Genomic DNA, 13446 nt, shown 5'->3' with positions numbered 1-13446 from the left:
TACACTCTGTTTGTCGTTTCTATCATTTCATAATATATTGTTTGCAATTGTATTCTTTTAAGACCACTATCCTATAAATAAAAAGTTAAAAAAAGAAGAAGAAAGATAACACTAACTTTTTGTATATTTGTATTCAATTAAAATTTAAGGCGTCTTATTAAATTTGGCTTTGAGCTACTAATTTTATTGAGTCGTCCTTGTACGGTTTTCCGAGTACCAAATTTCCAAAATTATACTATCTGCTTAACTTTATGTTTTGGATAAAGCAGCAAAATAGTATTTGTTTGCTAGTTTAATTTTTGAGAAGGTAGACAAAAGTTTAATTGACCAACAAATACAGTTATTTTACAGTTACTTGCAAAAACAGAATGAATGAAATTGTCTTAGAACTAATTAGAAGCTTGAAAAAGAAAATTGCTCGAGTGATTTCATAATCACTATTAGCCATGTCTACGAGATTCAAATCCAAATTTTGACTGTATGCACGAGCCTAGCTCAGGCGATTTCGGTTCCAGTTGCATCAGCCATCTCACAGGCTGGGGAGGTGCTCATATTCCTGTCGTCCGTACTCCAGAGCAGCTAGCTCAGGGACTTCAGACACCGAGAGTACTACCAATTCTGCCAGTTGATGCTGTTAGGACCGAGGTTGGTCCACCTATGACTGACGAGTAGCAGAAGAGATTGGAGCGGTTTGGAAGGTTTAATCCTCTAGAGTTCAGTGGAGCAGAATCAGAGGATGCTTAGAATTTTATAGACAGGTGTCAGCGGACGCACAACTGGTATCTTGGAGACCAATGGGGTTGCATTCACTACATTTCAGCTGACAGGGGCAGCCTACAGATAGTGGCAGGCCTACTTGTTGGGCAAGCCATCCGGCGCAGCACCACTCACGTGGCATGAGTTCTCAATTCTCTTCTTAGAGAAGTTTATTCCCCAGACTCACAGAGAGGAGTTGCGTAGGCAATTTGAGCCACTACGCCATGAAGGTATGACAGTGACTCAGTATTAGATGAGGTTCGCAGATCTGGCTCGTTATACAATGTGTTTGGTTCCTGCTGAGAGAGAGAGGATCAGGAGGTCCATTAATGGCCTCAGCTATGGCCTACGCTTCAGTTTGACTCAAGAGGCTGAGACAAATATTAGGTTTGACTTGGTGGTCGAGATTGCTAGGCGCTCGGAGGCAGTTCGCACGCTCAAGCACGAGGAGCAGGAGGGAAAAGGCCCTGTGTTTCAGGTGATTTCAGTGGTACCTCATCTGTAGGTCAATCACATCATAAAAGTAGTGGGAATATGAAGGACTATATCATTTCTTCTTTCAAAAGTATTAAAAATAAGTTATCTGTTATCAACTTTTGCCGTAATACTTTTAATACTCAAGGTTTCTTCAGAGATCAACAAAACATACCTTTGTCTCATTCCAAAATTTTCTACTGCCAGTAATCTTAAAAAAAATTGCTCTATTGGTTTATGCAATACCATCTACAAAGTAATTTCCAAAATCATCATTTATAGGATTAAGCCGATCCTTAATGACATTATTGGCCCCCTATCAAACTAGTTTTTTTTAGTAATAGATGTTCCTCGGCCAATGCCATTATTATTCAAGAGGTTATTTCCCATTTGTCTTTCAGAAACAGTCTCTCTACCTCCATAGGTAGGTGTAAAGTCTACGTACATACTACCCTCCCCAGACCCCACTTGTGGGATTCCACTGGATTGTTATTGTTGTTGTTGTGGAGGTTATTTCTCATTTCAAGAAGAAGAGAGCTTCCAAGGCTAATGTGCTTATCAAGATTGGCCGGTGCAAGTGGGATCAACCATGCCTGTGCTAGAGTACCAAACATTAGGGGCGTTCATAAAAATCCGAAAAACTAAACCAAACCGACCAAAAAAATCGATACTTTTTAGGCTTGGTTTGGTTTTAGTTTTGAATTTTAAAAACCGATCAAATTTGGTTTGGTTTTGGTTTTAATAAAAAAATAACCGAAAAAACCAAACCAAACTGACTATAGAAGTAGCTATTTAAATTTATTATTACACCTATATATATGTATATTTTTATATAAAGTTTCTAAAATTTTATGGTACATATTAGTCGTTTATATTTTTATTCTAGTTTTTTGCTATTATAATAATCTAATTCTTTGCCTTTACATTCTAGTTTGATTGGTAGTTTTTTTTTTTGCTAAGTACAAGAATTTATTTCATGTTAAAAATAATTAATTTTTAATTGAGTACTTAAATTATTTATCACTAGTTGATTCAATTATCATCAATATATCTTGGTAAATGATAGATTTTTCAAATAGCAATTGGTTTGATAGTGTTACGTTGAAAATTTAGTCTCCGAAATATATGTTTGGTAGTGTATGTCTCATATTTAGAAAAAACCCCGATAAATAACCGAAAAAATCGAAAAACCAATAAAAACCGATAAAAACCGAATCGATAAAAAACCGACTTAATTGTTTTGGTTTGATTTCAATATTTGAAGAACCGACTTACTTGGTTTGGTTTCTTTTTAGGGAAAAACCGATCCAAACCGAACCATGAACACCCCTACCAAACATGCTCAAGAACTAGGCAAAAGTCTCCTGAAGTGCGGGGGTAGCAACAGGCGCATGGTGTCTGCCCCCCAACTGGAGCTACTGGTGGCTCATCTATAGCAGCTCTGGCAAGTGCTATGGCTGCACCACGTGCCCTTCCTCGTCCTCTGCTCCTGTAACGACCCGACCGGTTATTTTGAGCCCTAGTGTATCATTCAGTGGATTGAGGCCTTGAGAAGCTTCAATTCAGGTATTGTGACTTGCACGTGTGGTCGGAATTTAATTTCAAAAAGTTCCGAGTTGATTTGGAAAGAAAATCCTCATTTCGGAAGATTTAAGTTGGAAGAATTGACTAAGGTTGGACTTTTGAGTAAACGACCTCGGAATCGGGATTTGAAGATTCCAATAGGTTCGTATGATGATTGTGGACTTGAGCATATGTCCGAATCAGGTTTTGGATGACCCAGATGCGTTACAACGCTTATTGTGGAAAGTTGGCATTTTGGAAGAATTTTTATAAAAATTTGGGTTGAAGTGTATTTTAATGTTATCAATGTCCGTTTGAGATTTTTAGCCTAAGAATAGCTCAGTATGGTGATTCTGTTCTTTGGAGCGCGCCCAGATATGGATTTGAAGGTCCGTAGGTCATTTCGGGGTCATTTGGCGAAAGTTAGAAATTTGAAGGTTTTTGGAAAGTTTGACCGGGAGTGGACTTTTTGATATCGGAGTCGGATCTCGATTCCGAAAGTTGGAATAAGTCCGTGATATTATTTGGGACTTGTGTGCAAAATTTAAAGTTATTCCGAATTGATTTGATATGTTTCGGCACGAGTTGTAAAAGTGAAAGTTCATAAGTTCGATTTGAGGTATGATTCATAGTTTTGATATTGTTTGATGTTATTTGAGGCCTCGAGTAGATCCGTGTTATGTTTTGGAACTTATTGGTATGTTCGGACGTGGTCCCGAGGGGCTCAGGTGAGTTTCGAATAGGTTTGGGTTGTGTTGTGCTTGTTTTTTATGTTTCGACTTCGTTTCTTCAAGAATAAATGGTACCTCATTAAGTAAATGAGATCCAATTCCTGTTTTTATTGAAGCATTAGATCAATATCGTAATTACGGAGTCATAACAAAAAGAATCGTTAAATTTGGAAATTGTATGAGGAAGTTATGCTCATTTTAGTGTCGGGGAAGAGAGTTGGTGTTGTTGCTTCGCAGATGCAAAGTTGGGTCCGCATGTGCAACCCCGCATGTGCGAAAATTGGTCCGCAAAAGCAGATATTACAGCTGAAAATGCACAGGTGCGGATTTTTTGTCGCAAAAGCGAAAATTCCTAAGTATATAAAAATCAGACCACGTTATTTTGGTATTTTGGGCATATCTTGTGTTCTAGAGCTCCGTTTGAGGTGATTTTCGTGGCGTTGTTCTCGTCTCAACAAGGGGGTAAATATCTAACCTTTATTTTGATGTTTTTTCATAATTATGTTCGTTGGTTATTATTTTTATCCGTATTTGAATTGTAGAAATTGAGATTTTGAGCCCCAAAGTTGAGAAATGGTAAATCCCTGATTTGAGAGTCGATTCATGGATAAAATTGGATGATTTTCTGGATATAGACCATATGAGTTATGGATAATATTTATTTTCAAAAAATTTCAGAAATCGGGCACGTGGGCCCGATGGTCGACTTTATTGACTTTTCGAGCGGAGTTGGAAATTTTTATAAATTGATTTATTATGAGTATTAGAGTATATTGTTATTGGTTTGCACATTATTTGACTAGTTTTGGAGAGACGGACATCGATTTGAGGTGTTAGAGTGGCGTTGGAGCCGGTTATGTAACTTCAGAGTGGGGTAAGTCTCCTGTCTAACCCTGTGAGGGGAAAACCACCCCTAGGTGATGTAATTGTTATATGCTACTAGTTCTGGATGCTACGTACGCATGAGGTGACGAGATTCCGTGCGTAGCTAGATTCATGTTATTGTTCGGGTAGACTTAGGCTCACACCATGCTATAGTTGTACTATTTAAACAGTCTCTTGCCTATTAAATTTCTTTATTTTTTTTTGTTACGACTTGAGGCTAGACTTGTGTAGAGTGATAGACTCGTTATTGTAGAGATCGGACAAACTTTATGAATTTCCAGGGAATAATTGTACTTCTCCTACGAATTTCCCTCGCGTTACGCGTTCTCTTCGAAGGGCTTTCCCCAAATCTTTCCTAAAACTCACATGTCCCTTTGTGAGTGGGGTCAAGGACCCATCAAAACTTTCTTATTCTAAAGGGATCGGGCCGTTCGCCTCGGCAGAATAGATACATCTATGGTTCATGCCGTTCGACCCCCGGCAGTGCACACACTTTATAGGACTAGGCCGTTTACCTCGGCAGGATTATGTACCACACTCTCATGGGAGTGGGACATTCGCCTTGGCAATGTATACAATAGATGTATCTATGGTTATATACCAGATTATGATGGGATCGGGCCGTACGCCTCGGCATTTCTGTAAAATACTTCTATGGAATCGTGTGTATTATTTGTCAAAAGGCCAGTGTATCTGGAAATATTCCTTATTTGAATTATGACAACCCCTCTGGTAAGGTCCATTATATATATACACACTCTGGTGGAGGAGGTGACTGCTAATCGAGAGTTGAGCTTATTGTTGAGAGAAGGATTGTACCACATATTTATACTTGTTTAATTCATTTACTTATTCTACCCCAAGACTGTACCACATATTTATATTTGTTTAATTTGCATATTTATTCTGCCCCATATCTGTTTTACTTCTTACTGTATTTGCCTTATTGGATCACTAGTAAGCGTCGATGTCGACCCCTCGTCACTACTTCTCTGGGGTTAGGCTAGATACTTACTGAGTACGCATTGATTTACGTACTCATGCTATACTTGCTGCATATTTTTGTGCAGGTACATATATGTTTGGCGGTCTTCTGGGCGCAGAGGCGCGAATGTTGAGGGGACTTACCGTGAGCTACATTTTATGTTACTATCCGCAGCCTGCAGAGTCTTCATCAGAGTTATTTATACTCTCCTATCTAATTTGTATTCCAGACAGAGGTTGAATTGTATTATATTTCCTAGTTGATGCTCATGTACTTGTGACACCGGGTTTTGGGGGTGCTTATGAGTGGTTCATTGTTGTAGTCGTGAACATTTTATCAGTTACCATGTAAAATTCTATTTCTTACTACTTAATTGATGAAATTCTGATTTCAAAAATACTAAAATGAGTAATTGAATTAATCATCCACTGTTGGCTTGTTTGACAGCGGTGTTAGGCGCCATCACGACCTTTAGTGAATTTTGGGTCGTGACAGCTTGGTATCAGAGTGTTAGGTTCACTTAGGTCTCATGAGTCATGAGCAAGTTTAGTAGAGTCTTGAGGATCGGTACGGAGACGTCTGTACTTATCTTCGAGAGGCTACAGGGCCATTAGGAGCACTTCCCTTCTTGATTCCTCTTTGTGCGGTATGATTACCTTTGAGGCTTATGCCTTTATTTCATTCCTTCTCAATCTTATGCGATGTGAAGCGCTTGTTATCAATTGGGAATCGAGTAATTATAATGGTACTGCAGATGTGGTGCGGGATGTTACTCCCTGCGTATTTGATAGGCTATTATCGTCACCTTGCGGAAGGATGTTCTGTTATTTTAGCTCAGTATTAGTATTGATTATGGTTTTGAAGTTAGGAACTAGTTGTTATGATGATTCGTGCGTTGCTATCGCACAATGTGGTGTAATGGTAGGGTGCTTGTCTATGTGATGGGGCATTGAATAACTCGAAAGGAGGTTATCCTCAGTGTATGATTTAGAGGTTCGGCATTCTATTTCCAACGGAGGGAAGGCAATCAGACTATGGATATTCAAGTTTGGGATAATGGAGTAACGAGACTTGGTATTTTCGAGCATGGTGGAATTCTCATCTGTGATGTGGTGTCATTGTCCTTGTTGAATGTGTTATGTTTGCCGATATTATGGTCTTCTTCAATTTGCCTTCTGGGTAGGGTATTGTGAAATAGTGCCTGAGGAGTGGTTGTCAGAGATAGTAGTGTGTCGCAGTTCAGAATTGAATTGGTGTTTCTATAATTCATGACTCGAGAAAGATGATCTTCTAGGAGGATTAGAATTGGTAGCGACTCATTTTTTCAGATGATATAGGTATGGATTTGATTTGGGGCAAAATTCGAGCAACAAAGTATGAGGAAGAGCATGGCGGTAAGTGTCTCGCGGTGGTTGAATTACTAGAAGGTCGAGTATAAAAAAGCGAAAGTCGTGAAGTTGCTTAAAGGAGAGAGTTTAACCAAAGTGGGAGAGTGGCAGAGTAGCATAAGGGTTCTGTGGTAGGATAGCCACACGTTTGAGGAAAATCTAGAGCAATTTGGAAATCATGGCGGACAGTGACTAGGTCCACGGAATTTATCTGGATGCAACATGACTTCGAACTTGGAATACATTGTTGGGCTTTTAGTTGATGTCCATGGGGAAGGAGGAATCTTGGTGGGTTCCAGAGTTATGTAATGGTAGCTTCAAGCTAAGTGGGAGAGCCGCACCGTATATGATTGGATTGCGTGATTGTCTACTTGTGCGGTTTCTGGTTATCGGCGTATTAGTGGGTTATTACGACTAAAGGAAAGAAAGCATCAGTGATAAATTGAGCAAAAGATTTGAGGAATGCGTGCTATATTTGGCCTTATCGGTTCATATTCAGGTTTTGGGAAGACTCAGGTTTCATGCTTTGTGTGGATGTGAAGAACAAGGAAAAGAATTTAGTCGGGTGCTTCTTTGATAGGGTGTTCATGTGCTAGTACCGTACTAGAGTTTGGCTTATATTCGGGGCCAAGTCAGAGTGGGTGGCTCTCAATAGTGGTCCTAATGGGTTCAAGAACTTAAGTGCAGTGCCTAAGAACTTAGAGTGTTCTATGTTATCATCGGGTATGCGGTGTAGTATTGGAGGAAAGGAAGAAATAGCTTTGGATTCACTGAATGTCTTACAGAATGGGTGTACCAGTTGGAGATGCCATTGTGAGCATGAGGAAGGCATGAGATAGTTCATGGTTTTTGAGGCAACGTGATCTCGTGAAATGGGGCCACTCAGGATGAATGCAGGTTGAGTTTGTTATATTTTTGAATGGAACTATTAATATTTCTAAGGCAGGTTAAGAATAAATTAGAAGAAGTCGAATCGGTTAGCAATCGTTGAATCGGCATGATGGTGGCAATAATCAGTTCCTTCAGCGTGTTAAGTTATGAATGTGATTTGTGGTGGTACATACGAGGCTTGACAGCCACCCTAATTTGATTGGTTTGGGAAGTATTTGATTCTAATAGCCTTGTTGTTTAAATGGATTTCCGGAAGAGTTATGATGGTTTAAATCACGTCTTGAGGATTGTATTTTCGGCGGTTATCGGAATTCAGTTGCGTGTTGCAATGGTTCTTCTGAAATGAGTTAAGTGAAAGGTCTATAGCCAATGAAGTGTTTTAGCCCCGTTAGTAGTTCAATGGTTATGGTGAATGCGTATATCATCGCATAGCGACATGATAGGTACAGTGAGCAGCATGGGGACTGGGAGTTGTAGGTCAAGGTTGTGGTTCGGTGTTGATAGATTGTCACGAGCTCGGATGAGCAGGGGGTGTATTCAGATGCTAAGAGCAAGCTGGCACTTCTCTTTAATGTCATCTGATAATGATGTTTGGTGAAAGAGACTTTGTGTACTGACTCACAGATTTTTGATTTGCCTTATAGAATTGGAACGGTTAGTGGTATGGATGTGCGGACTTTGCTACATGAGCGAAAGGTCGTAGGAGCGTGACCCAGGGGAAGATTTGTATAAGTGTGACATGTAGTCACTTCATTGTTAAAGATTGAAAGCAAGTATGGATTATGGTACTATCGCTAATGTGAGAGAGTTTATACCTGAGGGGCATTCCATTCCTTGGATTGTGGACCACGCAAGTTTGTTTCGGATTTGACAGCTGTTCTTGGGTGTCATGGAAAAAAAGGGTTATTATGGGTCCTTGATAGGTTATTAGCCCAGTGCGGTACGATCAAAATCGTCTTGAGGTCCATGGATGGATCTAAATGTGAATATGTGCTCTATATCAGGCCAGATATGTTCGTTTCAGCACATCGTTGCTTACAGAGGAGTCTTCGGGCTTTGGATGTTATTTCTATCGTTAGCTATTCCATGTAATACTTTATTATGCCATGTGGGTTATGAGGCGGCTTGATTATTTGCACTTGTGTTGTGGCCCCGTGTAGCTTGCTGTGTTATATGAGCAGGATGGCTCTCGAGATGCAGGTCATTTATTGTACCTTAGTCGTGCTTGCGTTTTGTAGCGTATGACACTATCTGTCTCCCCAGGGATAGTATTATGCACTTGGCGTGCTTGTGGCCGACATTCAGATATTTCGTAGGCATGGGCATTCTAGCTCGGTGAGTATTTCTTTATAGATTATTATGTGTGGATCGGGTGGCACACCACCACAAGTATGTTGTTTGGATTGGGTTGCACGCTGCAACGGTATCATGTGTGGATCGGGTTGCATGCCGCAACGGTGTAATGTTGAGTACATTTCCCCATGTCCATTCTTGTGTGTCTATTTTCTCACATTCTGAGAAAGGTTCATAACATCTTCTCGGTTGTTTAATTAGTTACGTGGGTTGAGTAGTTTTTTCCAGAGTTTTTTCCCTTATGTATCACAATCGAGTTTGTAGCTTGTTGGCACATTATGGCATCATATGAGATCTTGGTCCATGTTGAGGTGGCTTATTGCCGAGCAGCTTGTACTGGGTGAGACGAGATTTTTGGACCTGAAATCAGGGCGATCCAATTTATATAAGGTATATTAAGAGCAAATATCATTATTCAGTTCAGAATGAGTTAACGGTCCTTAACAGGAGAAGAGCTCCATTATTTATTGATTCGGCAGGTGATTATGAGTTTCTACAGATATCTTCTATCTGGCAGTATTGCGAGAGTTGGAACGGGGCTTATATATGTTATGAGGTACACTTCGGGCTTGGGGTCAGTTGAAATTTCAGTTGTTGTGCTTGGGGGAGATTGCCTTGGGCAAATGAGTTATGTGGTACATGATGTGGTTTCAGCGGAGGAGCATGGTCACGTGGGTTCAATGTCTGGTGATTAATACGGTGTTCGTATGTTAGAATCTGGTATCGTGGAGAATTCTGAATATTGGAATTTGGTTCTAAAGCTTGTTAGCTAAGGTAGCATGGAGGATCTTCAGTCTGGCTCGAGATAATGTGCTCAACTGAGTTGTGGTGAAAAGGGTAGGTGCACGAGGTGTTAAACAGTGATTTTGGACAACTCCGGAGCAGTTCTTAGTACGTTCGAGGACGAACGTATGTTTAAGTGGGAGAGAATGTAACGACTCGACTGGTCATTTTGAGACTTAGCGCGTTATTCAGCGGTTTGAGGCCTTGATAAGCTTCACTTCAGGTATTGTGACTTGCACGTGTGGTCGGAATTTAATTTCAAAAAGTTCGGAGTTGATTTGGAAAGAAAATCCTCATTTTGGAAGTTTTAAGTTGGAAGAATTGACTAAGGTTGGACTTTTGAGTAAATGACCTTAGAATTGAGATTTGAAGGTTCCAATAGGTTCGTATGATGATTGTGGACTTGGGCGTATATGAGGATCAGGTTTTGGACGACCCGGGAGCGTTACAACGGGAAAGTTGGCATTTTGGAAGAATTTTTATAAATTTGGGTTGAAGTGTATTTTAATGTTATCAATGTCCGTTTGGGATTCTAATCCTGGGAATAGCTCTGTATGGTGATTCTGTTCTTTGAAGCGCGTCCGGATGTGGATTTGGAGGTCCGTAGGTCATTTCGGGGTCATTTGGTGAAAGTTGAAAATTTGAAGGTTTTTGGAAAGCTTGACCGGGAGTGGACTTTTTGATATCAGAGTCTGATCTTGATTTCGAAAGTTGGAATATATAACGACCCGAGCTCTAGCGCGTCATTCAGCAGTTTGACGCCATGAGCAATTTCACTTCAGGTATTATGACTGGTACGCGTGGTCGGAAGTGAAATTTCGGAAGTTTAGAGTTGATTTGAAAAGAAATTTTTTATTTCGGAAGCTTTAAATTGGAAGAATTGACTAAGGTTGGATTTTTTAGTAAACGATCTCGGAATAGGGATTTGAAGGTTCCAACAGGCTCGTATGATGATTTTGGACTTGGGCATATGTCTGGATTGAGTTTTGGATGACCCGGGAGCGTTTCGGCGCCTATTGTGAAAGTTGGCATTTTGGAAGAATTTCATAAATTTGGGTTGAGGTGAAATTCAATGTTATCGATGTCTATTTGGGATTCCGATCCTAGGAATAGCTCTGTATGGTGATTCTGGTATTGGGAGCGCGTCCGGAAGTAGATTCAGAGGTCTGAAGGTCATTTTGGAGTCATTTGGCTAAAGCTAGAAATTTGAAGGTTTTTGAGAAGTTTGATCGGAAGTGGACTTTTTGATATCGGGGTCGGAATCCTATTCCGAAAGTTGGAGTAGGTACGTAATGTCAAATGTGACTTGTGTGCAAAATTTGAGGTCAATGGGAAGTGATTTGGTAGGTTTCGGTATCGATTGTAGAAGTTTGAATTTTCACAGTTCATTAAGTTTGAATTGGGGCGCGATTCATAATTTTGATGTTGAAATTCGACTCGGGGGATCTGCTGAAGTTGCTGTCATGGTTGTTGTTGGTTTCCTTATACGCGATCGCGATAGGACGTCCGCGATCGCGTAGAGTTATTTGAAGAGTCTGGTGTTTTGCATCGCGATCGCGAAGAAGGAACTGATGGACCATGGATTTTTGCCTTATGTGAATGCATTCTTGAGGACGCGAACGCGGTGAAGAACTTGAGGAACCTACGCGAACGCGAGTGGGGAGTCGCGAACGCGTAGAAGAAATTTGGACTGGACCTGAGAATGTTTGGACTACGCAAACGCGAGGCTGGGTATGCGAACGCGAAGCAGTGAGGGCGGAAAGCTTCGCGAATGCGAACGCGTAGAGGAAATTTGGGCACAGTGTGTCTTTGGCTTTCGCGATCGCGATGGTCTTTCCGCGATCACGAAGAAGGGCGGACCTGGGCAGTGAAGTTTTATATACGGGATTTGGCCATTTTCCTCCATATTTCATTTTGGTTGGGCGATTTTTGGAGTTTTTGAAGAGGAGATTTCATCATCTATTATGAGGTAAGTAATTCCCACACATTGTGAGTTAAATACATGGTTTATATATGGATTTAGACATGAAAATTTGTAGAGATTGTGGGGTTTTGGTAGGAAATCTAGAAATTAGTATTCTTGGATTTTGATTAAGAAATTGGGCATAAAATGGAGAATAAATTATATATTTGAGATCGTGGGGTTATGGGTAAAGTTTATCTTTGAAAATTTTCGGAATCCGGACACGTGGACCCAAGGGTAGTTTTTATCGACTTTTCGAACGAAGTTGAGAATTGTTATAAATTGGATTATAATGAGTATTAGAGTATATATTTGTGGATTTGCTCATTTATTGACTAGTTTTGGAGCGTTGGGCATCGATTTGAGTTAATTGAATGGCTTGGGAGCCGGTTATGAACTTCGGAGCGAGGTAAGTCTCCTTTCTAACCTTGTAAGAGGGAATTAACCCCATTGGTGAATTAAACAAAGGTTTGTATCTAATTGTGGGGGCTACGTACGTACGAGGTGACGACAGTCCGTACGTAGCTACTATTATGCTATTGTTCGGGTAGTTTAGGACCCGTATCATGTTATACTTGGAATGTTTGTGCCCTTACTTGCTAATATAATCACTTAGTCATGATAGAAACTGATAAAAGAATTGTATAAAGTTAAATCCACTTACTTGAAGATTTGTATAAGATACTTGACTGTAAATGAGAAACTTGTATTTTCTTGAAAATAAATGTTATTTGTGGATCGGGCCGAGCGCCTCGGTAGTAAATAGATGCATCTATGGTTCGCGCCATTCGACCCTCTGGCAGTGCACAGTTTAAATATTTATTGGATCGGGTCGTACGACCTCGGTATGATTTGCGCATGCTTGTATTGCTTGCCTTAAAATTTATAAATAATGATGTTGCCTCCCTGGTATGAGATAAATTGATAAATTGATATGGCCTCATTGGCCGGAGATATAAATTGTTAAAAGATGAAAATAAATTTGGAAATCCCTTATTAACAAGAGAACTATTTACCTGTCTCATGTTATTGTGTTTACCGCTGCTTCATAAAAATCCATAATTTATCATATCATTGGTATATTGATTATAGCCCATAGTAAGTGTCCGAGTCGACCCCTCGTCACAACTTCTTCTAGGTTAGGCGGGATACTTACTGGGTACGCATTGATTTACGTACTCATACTACACTTGCTGCACGTTTTGTGCAGGTACATATATGAATAATGGCCTTGTAGGCGCAGAGGCGCGGTCGTTACGGGGACTTAGGTGAGTTGCAGCTTATGTACGACCCGCAGCCAGCAGAGTCTCCTGCAGAGTATTGTATTGTCTTCTTGTCTAAAGTTATATTCCGGACAGTTATTGTATTTTATTTTAAATTCCTAGAAAATGCTCATGCACTTGTGACACCGGGTTCTGGGATGAGTATGGGGTGTTCAGCATTGAAATTTGGAAAACATTGTTAATTATTCTGTAAAATTCATCTTTTGCTAGTTAAATTGAAGTAAATTTACGATTTTAAAAATATTAAAATGAGGATTTAATTAACTATTTAGTGTTGGCTTGCCTGACAGTGGAGTCCGGCGCCATCACGATTTTTAACGGATTTTGGGTCGTGACAACATGGTATCAGAGTACTAGGTTCACTTAGGTCTCACGAGTCATGAGCGAGTTT

Source organism: Nicotiana tabacum, chromosome 22 (assembly GCF_000715075.1).
Source record: "Nicotiana tabacum cultivar K326 chromosome 22, ASM71507v2, whole genome shotgun sequence".
In the NCBI taxonomy this organism is placed as follows: Eukaryota; Viridiplantae; Streptophyta; class Magnoliopsida; order Solanales; family Solanaceae; genus Nicotiana; species Nicotiana tabacum.
This window is presented reverse-complemented; position numbering follows the sequence as displayed.